At 51.2% G+C, this 11,570-nt stretch overlaps 1 protein-coding gene across 10 annotated transcripts in view; it reads right to left on the reverse strand.

The window, feature by feature from the left end:
• The window catches only part of EPN3 (epsin 3), a 34,365-nt gene extending 23,907 nt beyond the window's left edge, over window positions 1–10,458 (reverse strand). For 2 of the 10 annotated variants that reach the window (XM_028716680.2, XM_028716699.2), the window contains exon 1: window positions 9,473–10,453. The gene's annotated coding sequence lies outside the window, so the exon portion shown is untranslated. Of the gene's footprint in view, window positions 1–8,594; window positions 8,619–8,815; window positions 8,961–9,472 lie in introns of those variants that run through there. The other 8 variants (XM_028716701.2, XM_028716693.2, XM_028716684.2 and 5 more) reach the window with 8 other exon arrangements.
• Between the last annotated feature and the right edge of the window lie 1,112 nt (window positions 10,459–11,570).

Genomic DNA, 11,570 nt, shown 5'->3' on the forward strand with positions numbered 1-11,570 from the left:
GCTAAAGTGGTGCTTCAGGTTAAGAACAGTTTCAGGTTAAGTACGGACCTCCGGAACGAATTAAGTACTTAACCTGAGGTACCACTGTATTCCAAACTTTGGAGGTTCATGATTGTTTGCGGTTCACAGCTAAAACAAATACAGCGACAGGGAAATAATTCCCCTGACCAAGCAAAATGTATCCATCTGTATGTAGAATACAAAATACAAAGGATGCATGTGTGGGTGAGCAAAACAATTTGCATTGCAATGTTCATCCAGGTCCCACAGAATTGACTGGATTCTACCTTTTGATACAAATAGGGCTGCTAATTCACATGTAAAGCATCTTGCTGCAACCCCAGAGCTGGATCAGAACCAATATGATTTTCAGAAAGAGTTGGGTTGGGGTAGGCATCCAAAATATCCAATAACCAAGCTGGACTCCGTCCATTGCAACCAACTGTTCAGCATCTAATACGCCACTGAGCATAGGAGTGTGCATTATGTAGCATGCATCACATTTTTGCTTTCCAAATCTATCTCGGATCATTCAGAGCAAAACACCTTGTGGCTGAATTTCCCTAAGGAAATTCAGCTTCAAAATTAAATATCAAATCTGATAAAAAAGGCTAAAGAACTAGTATCTAGAGTGAGTTAATTACCAAGGTTTCTCTCTCGCAGGGGCTCATGATGGGTTACAAAATATCTTTAAAAACTACCACAAAAAACGCAAGAATGTTATGTAAAATCTCAAGATAAAGCCCTGCAAAACACAGAACTGCGATGAAAAAAATCCATGTCATCACATTTTATTTATAAAGAGGCTAAAATGACTAGGTGCTGTACAATACTTTAAAAGGAGAAGGAGAAAATTCCTTGCCAGTAGGCTAATAATCTATCACACAATAAGAAGAGTGAGGTAATGGATGGAGAAGAGGGGAGTGAGAGATGCACAAAACCCTTCATTTGCTTGGGATGCTCTCATCTGGGACTTGTCCTACTTGAGTCCATGAGAGATTCATTCAAATTTCCCAAACAAATCTCCCCCTTTACCTCTAACTTCACTTGCCCTGCTTTTTCCTCTTTCTTCCTCTGTGTTGCTGACTTATCAACAGGCCACAAAGAAGGCAGGGATGAATGGGGGAAATGTTTAGTTGCCTTTTCCACACACACACCCCAATGCCAACAAATACACCCACACCTATTTTCGCATACTTCACACTTGAATTCCCATTGAAACCAGCAAGGGTGAGCCTGGTCAGGAGTCAACACTCTTGTAAGCGCCTGGCTGACCATAGCTCCCTGGTCATCTTCCTGTTCGCCATTGCAACCTGCTTACTCACCTGCCTCTCACTCTGCCCCTCCACCCCTTAGGAGATACTACTGCCTGCATGCTCGTTTGGCTCTCAACCTGCTCAGTAAGCAGGTGGTGGTAGCAATGATGAGGACCAAATGGAGACCCAGGAGCAGCTTATCGGAACCTTGGGGAGGAGGGAGTGTGCCCTGCACAAATGCCCTTCAAAACCTGGAAATCAGTACTGGGCCTCTAACGAAATCAATAGAAAATTCATGCCATCATTATCGTGGACCAAATGACAAGAAACTGCTGCCTGTGACTCAGCATCACCAAGCAGCCGTAGGCTGCTTCCAGACGGGTGGCTCCTAGTGCTATCCAATCATTCCTTTCCATTTTAAGCTATGAGTGGGATTGCACATGATGCACCAAACTACCAGGAGCATTGTGCTCGTGTTCCGACTCCACCAGCAGGTGTGATGTAGCTGTTGTAGGTGGGACCATGTGTCGCTCAACACACTTTTGTGATAACTGTTGTGGTGGGTTCCATTTTAAGACTCTGCCTTCATTTTATTTTTAATCGTTGCTAAAATGCTTCACCCGCTATTTGTTATGAAAGAGTGGTGTGGTGGGGGACAGTCACAGAGGCGGGGAGGACAGTTGCTGGTGGTTTTTAATGGCTAGGAGTGGACGGGAGCAAAGACTACTACTATGCCGCAGTCCGCTCCCAGGCCCCGCTACCCAAGGCCTGGCAGATTGGCCAGAATTTAAATTGCTGGCCAGCGGGAACTCCCAATGTGCCATGTGGCTGGCCCAGGGATTACCCAAATGCCGGCCACTTGGATGAACTTTGCTCCCAGGGGTCTTGGAGCCTGACGCAATGGACCACAACTGCCACCCACCCCCAACTGGGTAAGCGGCCATTATGTTGCATCAAGTATTTTCCCCAGTGCATTTACCCATCGCTTACTCTCATCCTTATTGCACCAAGTCCAATATTTGGGGGGAGTGGGTTTGTTTCCCCAATCAGCTTTTGTTGCCTGAAAATATTGACAGTTTGGAACCACAAGCACTTTTCATGGAGCCCAGCAGGGCAAGCCAGAGGTTTTGTGTGAATGTGGTTGAGCACCCTAGAACGTGTCCCACACTCTTCTACAAAATGCAAGGATTCCTCAGCCAACACATGGATGTAGGACATGGCCCCTTGAAAAGTCTGAAAAAATGCTAGAGTAGTTCATTGAGCCACAGGGCAAGAGGCAATCCCAGGTCCATCTATTTAAAACACACAACTCTCCCCCAAGAATACTGGGAACTGTAGGGTTTTTTTATGGGTGGTGGGAATTGTAGCTCCCAGTTCCCAGGATTATTTGAGAGGAGCAATGACTGTTAAGAGTGGTCATGAGAGTGTTTTAAATGGATGGTGTGGATGTAGCCCTGATTTGGATGGCTCAGACATGCCACACATGTGACATGCCACACCGAAGGAGGGCAGAATCTTCAATATGGCATCAGAAAACTTTCCTCCCTGTTTATAGCTTGTCAATCAATCAGAGTCTCAGTAATGAAGCAAAACCCATCGACTGATTCATGGCTCTATCATCTCTCCCATGAACACACTTCAGGGTGAATCATTTGCACAACATGAAATCACGACGTTTAAGAAATGCTGCAGCAGTTTTGCAAAACCCAAAACTCCAGCCACCAGAAACAGAGTGACATCATCTGCCCTTCAGTTTCAAATCTACCCTTTGCCACATATTTTAAATTCCTGCTATCATCCTAAAATGAAATGCTGCGGAACACTCAAAAGAGATTTAAGAAAACTGGATTTCTTTCTTTCTTTCTTTCTTTCTTTCTTTCTTTCTTTCTTTCTTTCTTGTTCCCAAATGTAGGAAACTGACCAGCCTAGCAACGTTTTTCTTCAGGGTTCCTGTAAATAGATCCAAAGCAAGCCACCAAGGACTGGACTGGCTGGGGACAGATCATCCCACCCCTGTTTACTTCCTAAATTGAAGCCCCCTGGAGAGAAGTCTCTCTGAAATGCAGTTGCTTCATCATCACCTTGATTTCATCTTTTGCCTTCTCCAGTGAGTCTAAATTCAACCTTCCCTTACAAACTCTGTTTCCCCCGCTGACTGGAAATGCATACCCATAAAGCACACGCCCGGGAAGTTTGTGCATGGCTCCTCAAACCAACAGAATGAGTCATATATCCTACTCCTCTCTAGGGGAACAGCTCCACCCTTTGCAGTAAGCATGACCTGACTGTGTCCGCTTTTCTAGGTGAGGGACAAGCCATCATACTTCTCCACCCTGGTGACGGTAAGCATCCCTGACAAGTGAGTCAGGAAGAGAGAATCCAGAGACTGCTTGTGTACGGCTTGCAGAGTTTCTTTCAAGACATTTCCCTGTATTGATTGCTCTGCACAATCCAACCCACTTACTGTTTTTAGATTTTGAGTGAGCTTGCGCGCCAGGAAAATGACTGCAGCCAAGCACAGCAACTCACAGAGGGGGTGAAAGGAACATGTCATTCCATTGTAACTTAAAAAGGAGGCTATGGGAAAGGACACTGCAGCCACCCAGACCAAGCTGAAGCCAAATAGGTGGACCACTGCCTGGACTGGCATACCCAGTGGCCATGACCAGACAGCGCAAGAGCACGCAGCAGATGATGGCTAATCAAGCGGTCAGCATGTTAGGTTGTAAAGTCTGGGTTTCTGAGTTACTTTGTGACTATAGTGTGTGTGTGTGTGTGTGTGTGTGTGTGTGTGTGAGAGAGAGAGAGAGAGAGAGAGAGAGAGAGAGAGAGAGAGAGAGGGAGGGAGGGAGAGCGCTATGTCTTTAGACCAGTGTTTCCCAACCTTGGGCCTCCAGCTGTTTTTGAACTACAATTCCCATCATCCCTGACCACTGGTCTTGCTAGCTAGGGATGATGGGAGTTGTAGTCCAAAAACAGCTGGAGGCCCAAGGTTGGGAAACACTGCTTTAGACATCCATCGTTCAGCCCAGACACTGAGGTCCAGCTCTGACGGGCTTCTGGCGGTTCCTTCACAGCTAGAAGCGAAATTACAGGGAACGAGGCAGAGGGCCTTCTTGGTAGCGGCGCCCTCTCTGTGGAACGTCCTCCCTTCAGATGTCAAGGAGATAAAGAACTACACAACCTTTAGAAGACACCTGAAGGCAGCCCTGTATAGGGAAACTTTCTTAATATTTAATGTTTTATTGTATTTTCGTATATGCAGGAAGCCGCCCAGAGTGGCTGGTGCAACCCAGTTAGATGGGCGAGGTTACAAATTAAACAATAAGAATTAGTCGTGGTAGTAGTACCACTCTTCTGTGTCTGGACTGAGAAACATAGAGCAACCTGATTTTAAAGCTGAGGTGGTGTGGCAGTGGGTCATGTTGGTGGCGGCGTGTGGTGGCTGACCCAAAAAAATCAGGGAAAGGGGAATCCAGGGGCCCCATTAGTTGTTTGTGACTGAAGAAGGGAATTGGAGAAGGAGGTATTGTAGACAACAATATCATGAGACCTCACAGCAGGTCAAACGATGTGTCCGTCTGGCCAAGCATTGCCTATGCTGACTGGCCTAGCAGGGTCTATTTCAGGGCAGATAAGGGTCTTGCACATCATCTGCTACCAGAGGGGTGGGGACCCTTATTCAGCCTGAGGGCCGCACTCCATTCTGACAGCCAGCAGGGACACAGGGCCAGAGGCAGGGTAGAGCAACAACGGTTAAGTTTTAACTTTGTACAGTAGACTGGTTTCTACACCCCAACACCCTATTTTCTGAGTTCAAGAATACACACAAGCCAGGCAAAAAACAATAACATCCCAAGCAAAATGTGGCTTGGGAGAGTCTGGAGGGCCACATAGAGGGGCATGGAGGGCTGCCTTCCCTCCTCTGCCATTGGATCCTTTAAAAAAACAACAACCTAGAGATGCCAGTGCTTGAACCTGGGACCATTTGTACAAAAAGTGTGTGCTCTACCCATGAACTCCCTTCCCTATCTGCAGAGCAGCAAGGGCAAGGAGATATTGCTGACATGGGCAGAAGAACAAGCGACACTGAGAACTGGAAGCAGGGTGAGGTCTTCAGCAGAATTCAGAAGGCTGGGGTGGCCAGCAGTGTGTGTGTGTGTGTGTGTGTGTGTGTGTGTGTGTGTGAGAGAGAGAGAGAGAGAGAGAGAGAGAGAGAGAGAGAGAGAGAGAGAGAGACTGGAGCACAGGGAGTCTCATAGAGGGATAAGGCTATTATGCCTTGATAGCTCAGTTGGTTAGAGTGCAGTGCTGATAACGCCATGGTTGCAGGTTCAATCCCCATATTGGGGCAGCTGCTTATTCATTCCTGCATTGCAGGGGGTTGGACTAGATCAACCTTTCTCAACCTGTGGGTCCCCAGATGTTGTTGAACTACAACTCCCATCACCCCTAGCTAGCAAGGCCAGAGCTCAGGGATGATGGGAGTTGTAGTCCAACAACATCTGGGGACCCACAGGTTGAGAACCGCTGGACTAGATGATCCTAAGGGTCACTTCCAAGTCTGCAATTCTATGAGTCTATGATGAGCGGCTACAAGCCAAAATGGTCATGCTCTACCTCCACTGTCAAGGGACCTTACGGGCTTCCTGCAGGCCACTGCATGAAGGGAGTGTTGGACTAGATGGGCCTTTGGTCTGGCCCAGTGGGGATTTCTTAGGTTCTTATGATGTGGTGAAGCCTGAGCCATAGTGGGCAGCCACAAGGGGAAAGCAAATGAGCTGGAGAGGCCCTTGAAAGCCATAGGAGTCAACTTGGCTGCAAGCTGATTGCAGTTCAGGGATGTTTGTGGCCTACAAAGGCTGCACAGATGGAAGGGAACACGGCGGCATGTGGGGGCAGTGGCCTTGGGTGGGCCAATGCAGCAGATTATGTGCGGACTCCAGATACCAACGTTCTCCTTCTGGCTTTGACAAGGTTACAGATAAGGTTCCGCCTTATGAAAACTCCTGCTGCTGCTGCTGCTCCTTCTCTTCCTCCTCCTCCTCTAGCAAACATCGTGCTGATGAAAGCGTCCCTCGAACATAAGTCTTGGGTCAGGAGGACATTCCTTTCTAGCAAACACCTGGCTCCAACCTCCAGAGGAGCTCCAGGGTCAGGGTCAGGCAACTGCTTTAATTAAGGCTGTGAAAGACACCCATTAAAGAAACGTCCCGGGCATTTTTCAATCACAGCGTGTAGAAAGAAAAATCTCTTGGGAGCTCGGAGGCAGGGCCTAATACGGCCCTGCTCACCTGGCCTAGTTGCACAGCCTGCTTTTCATTGCATAGGTCAGGGCATGGCCTCAGAACACAGGCAATCATCCTCTCTTCCTGTGTCCTTGAGCATGTGCAGAGTGCCTCATCCTCACCACATCTGAGGCTGTGAGGGGAGAAGGGTGGGTGGGTGGGAAGTGGCTTTGTGGGAAAGCCCATGACCCTCAGGGTTCAGCATGAGCCCTCAATGTCTCTATTTCAGCCCCAGTGGGAGGAGAGGGAAAAGAGAGCAGAGAGTGTTTGCATTTGGAGAGCTGCCAAGAGTGTTAAGAGCGGTAAGTTTTATTGAACACAATATCCCCAGGAACACAAAGAGAGGGAAACAGAAACCGTGCGATAGATAAGACAGCAGCACCAGGCAGCTACATATGAAATTACTGCAGTGACCTTGACTGAAAGAAATGGTCAGGTGGGGAGGGCATGCGAAGGAGGGCTGGCACTCACTGCCCAGGGGATGCCCGAAGTCCTAAACTTAGGTTAAGTGACACATTCCAGAAGAAGAACCACCTGAGCCTACACTGCAGCAAGACAACCCCGGCTGTATGGTGAGCCAAGGTTTCCCAGGTTGCTGCTGCCAGCAACAAACTAGACACGGCACATCTCTTGCACAGCTCCCAGGCAACAGGGCTTGGTCAGGAGAACTTCCTGCTAGACTGGGCCCATCATCATCCCTGCTGAGTTTCCACAACACCCTCTAAACTGCATATAAGTATTATTACTAGTAGCAGGGTGCATTCTGTGTTTCATTTCCAGGGACAATAAGAAATACTCCAACTCCAGAGATAGCAAGGGGGAAAATCTGAATGGAGGAAAGATGGTAAGATGCGGGGGGGGGGGGTAACATTTGCACAGGTCCACCCCTTGTTACATTTGCCTCTCCCTTTCCTACCTCCCCCTTAGTTGTCCTTCCCAATAAGCTGGAAAAGTATAAAACTGTAAGCTCATCAGGGCAGAAACCAGCCCTCTTGTTCTGATTTTGTTTTTCCTTTTGTTTGCGCCACTCTGTAAAGCGAGGCAAGCACTGATTCAACTATTGCAATTACAACAGAGGGAGGAAAGAAGCAAAACTCTGTTGGGGAAGGAAAGAGATGGGGCAGCAAATGGCTATTCGAGGGGATGGAGGAAGCAAGTTCTCCAAAATCAAGACCCTGAAGGATGGACTGCACTGTAGGAGGCTGCAGGGAAAGAGGGTCACAGGCCATCCATTTCAAACATCCTGCTCTACAGCTGACCCTCCTTTTCTCTCTGATGCAGTTTATTTCATTTATTAATTTTGTAAGATTTATATGCCGCTCGACTGCAAAATCAAAACGACAACAATAGCAACACACCCCTCTTAATTTTTCTAATATTTGGGAACATAAGAAGCTGCCATCTAGCTTAGTGTTGCCTGCACTGACTGGCAAAGGCTCTCCAGGATTCCTGGGGTCTGAATTTGAGGGGTTCTGCATACAAAGCAGCGCTCGGCTTAGCCATTGAACTCTGGCCTAATAACTGTGCCCAGGGAGTGAGTCTCCGTCTGGTGCAGAGTTGCCAGAGATGCTCCCACAGAAAAGTAACAGGGAGCCTTCTTAGTAGTCCACCCTCTGGGTGGTTTGGACCACAACTATGGAGCTGGAAAAAGTTGTACTGTAGTCAGAATTATCTGGAGGATACCAGGCTGGTGAATAGTGAAGAAGGCAAGTAGCCAGTGAAACAGTCCCACTCCCCACAAAAGCGTAATCTGAACCTTAACCTGACCTGGGAAAGAAAAGGACCAATCTGAGTGGGATAGAAGGGACTTGAGCTTTAATAAAGTGGGGTGGGAGTGGGCAAAATATTGAAATGGGGCGCCGGGTTGGCGACAGGACCTGAGAGGAAACTTTCAGAGCCTGTTTTGATTCATCAAAGCGCGGGCGAATCTCCCCAGTAGAAGACTCTTTGGTGCTCCGTCTGTCTGTCTGTCTGTCAGTCAGTCTGTCTGTCTGTGTGTCCTGCCTTCCACCCAAGTGCTTCGGGACCCGCAAGCCTGGCACTGACTTACCCCCTTTCCTGCTCGCGCGACCAGGCGGCAGGCAGCCCTTTCCAGCACTGCTAGCTAGCCAAAGCAGCCGGCATTACATAATCCTGCTGAATCTTCCTACGATCCCTAGTCCCTGTGCGAGCGAGCGAGCGCCAGAGAGGGGGAAGGGAGGGGGGAGGGAGAAGGAAAGGTGTGCGCGGGGGTGTCCGTGTGCGCGAACACGCGCGCGCGCCTACACACACCTTGAAGAAATCCTGGGGAGTTCGGAGGCGGCAGCTGCTCTCTGGCAGAGGCCCGATCCAACCCATCCAAAGGCGCGCGACCTGAGTGCTTTGGCAGGGCGCTGGAGCATGCAGGTGGCGAGAGAGGGGAGGTGGAGGGGGGGAGAGACGGGGGGGTGCAGAGCACAGACTGCCCACTTCGCTGGGTAACCTCCTCCTCCTCCTGCATCTGGGTAAGGAAAAGGGGATCTCTCCCTCGCGCGCACAAAAACCAAAGGCACCCCCCCCCCTTTAAGCCAGGTCTCCCTGCTCGCCACCCCACCCCTCTGCGGACCGGGAAACTTCAGCAGGCGGCGGCGGCGGCGGCGGCGCAGTGCGAGGAGCCCAGCGGGGGCAGCAGCTCGGCTTTGCCAAACTCGCGATGACAATCAAAGCGGGCTTCACTGCAGTCAGGAAAGCGCGCTCGGCGTCCAGAACTTTCCTCCTCCCCCCCCCTTCCTCCTCCTCCTCCGGGCTACCTTTTCGAGGCTGAGCCTCCTCTCTCTGCCGCCCCCCACCCAGCGCCATCCTCCCCACTGCAGAGGGGTCCGCACTGCCGCCCGTCGAGGAAAAGCGCCGGGCGACCATTCACCTGGGTCGTCCTTTCCCGCTGGGCAGTCCTGAGGCGAGCGTCCTTACCTCAGGCGCCGCCGCCGCTGCAGCTGCTGCTGTGCGCGTGTCCTTCTCTTCCTCCTCCTGCCGCCGCCGCCGCCAAGCTCTCCCTCAGCAGCGGTGTCCGCAGTCGGCTGGTGCTGCTGCGACGGCTGCCATCCTCAACCCCCTTCAGGTGCCTTTCCCGTCAGACGACCGGATCAGGCAGGCGCACTGCTCGGTGGTGCCTTCCAGCCTCCTCTCCCCGCCACCCTGTCCCTAAATCCATCCAGCGGGAAAGCGAAGCCGTTCCTCCATCCCTCTGCTCCTCCTCCTCTTCTCCTCCTCCTCCTCTCACCTTTGCGAGTCCACCCAGGAGAGGAACAGGAGCTTTGCCTCGCAGGGGCGCACGACGCGCAATCAGCCTCGGCGTTTGTGTGTGTTTGCGCCTAGTCTTCCCTCAGCTGCAGAGGGAGTCTCTCGTCCTCCTCGCCAGCCCGGCGTTTAAAAGAGAGCAAGGCGGGGAGCCGGGATGGGAGGGGGGGAGCAAAAAGTTGCTCGGCTTGCTGGGCAGGTCTGCTTCAGTTTCCACAGGACACCAGGCGCGCGCAAAGCAGGAGGGACTGAGCCAGGGAGCGAGGAGGCAGGCTCGCTGCTGCTGCTGCTGCTGCTGCTGCTGCCACCCCGGCTCTGGTTAACCGCTTCAGGCCCGCGACGTCGACGACAGGGACTCTCCGAAGTCTTCTCGGCGACCCCGCTTCGAGGGAGACGCAGGAGAGAGACAGAGAGACAGAGAGGCAGGGATTATGAAAGCAGAGAGGCAGTGACTCACTGGCTTAACCCCTTCGGGCGGCGGGCACCGCCAGGCAGGCGTGCCAAGGCGGCGACGGGCGATGTGGGAGAGAAGAGCCGAGGGAGGCAGAAGCGTTAACAAGCCCTGGACGAGGCTCGGTCCCTGCCGTCCCAGAGCTGGAGCGCTGCCACCGCCGGGGCCCCCGGGGCTTTGTTTGGTTTGCCTAGACAGCAAAACGGCGGCGTGACCCGAGGGCTGCCACCGCCAGGCCTGTCCTTTCGCCCGCTCCCACCTTTCCCCACCTCCCTTCAAAAAGATTTTGACAGCACCGACAACGTGTTGGTTCGCGGGGGGGGGGAGGGAGACGACGACCCCCACCTTACCCCCTCCCCAAAGAGCCACTGACAAGTAGCGAGCAGGAGGCGGGGATGACGGCTGTCATCCTCTTCCTCGTCATCGAGCTGCCGCCTCCACTCCACTCTTTGTACTATATGTTTGAATCAGCAACAGATTTGTTCGCCTCTTTTCTATCTGACAGTTCTGGTGTTCTCCTGGATAATAATGAAAAACTGAGAATCCTGCATTGCAGGGGGTTGGACTAGATGATCCTTGGGACCCCCTACCAACTCTACCATTCAAATGATTCTATGATTCTCCTTCTGGGATGGAGGGGGAGCTGAGAACAAGCCATCCATTCACCTGCTGTGGAGAACAGGGGAGGAGGAGGGTCCTGGGTGTGTTGTGGTGGGTGGGGGTTCATGTCGACCTTTTTATTAAAGCAAATAGGATCGATAATGATAATGATCACCTGCCCTTCACCAGCAGGTCCCGGAAGTGGCCCTGCAACCCTTCAGATGTTCCTTGGACTCCATTTCTCATCACATCCATATAGAAAGGCCAACAAGGGAGGCTGGAGTCTGACAAATTTCCAGAGGGCCACAAATTCCCCTTCACTGACTCAGGAGGGGAGGACCATGCTTCCAACATTTGCACCCGAGAAGTCCCAGGCTTAATCCCTGGCACCTCACATTAAAAGGATCAGGGGACAGCAAACATCTAGAGAGAGCGGATGTAAAGACTCAGCAAGACCAATGCAAGGAAGTTGAGGCAGTCATCTCAGGGAATGGATTTGGAACACTTGGTGCCAGAGTTTCCTTAACAGCATACAAAGGCAAAAGCTTGTCCAGCACAATCCAGGTTGGGACCTCCCAAATGCCTTGATCCATGCTGGGAGTTTGAGTTTGGGCTTTCACCCAGATACTGCCTGAAGTGCAGCAAAGTCGGCAATTTAGCAGGTGGCTTGAGATATGGGATGCACACTTGGCACGGGACTTACAGGTGCAATAAGGGCTT

The sequence above is a fragment of the Podarcis muralis genome, chromosome 2 (genome assembly GCF_964188315.1).
Source record: "Podarcis muralis chromosome 2, rPodMur119.hap1.1, whole genome shotgun sequence".
NCBI lineage: Eukaryota > Metazoa > Chordata > Lepidosauria > Squamata > Lacertidae > Podarcis > Podarcis muralis.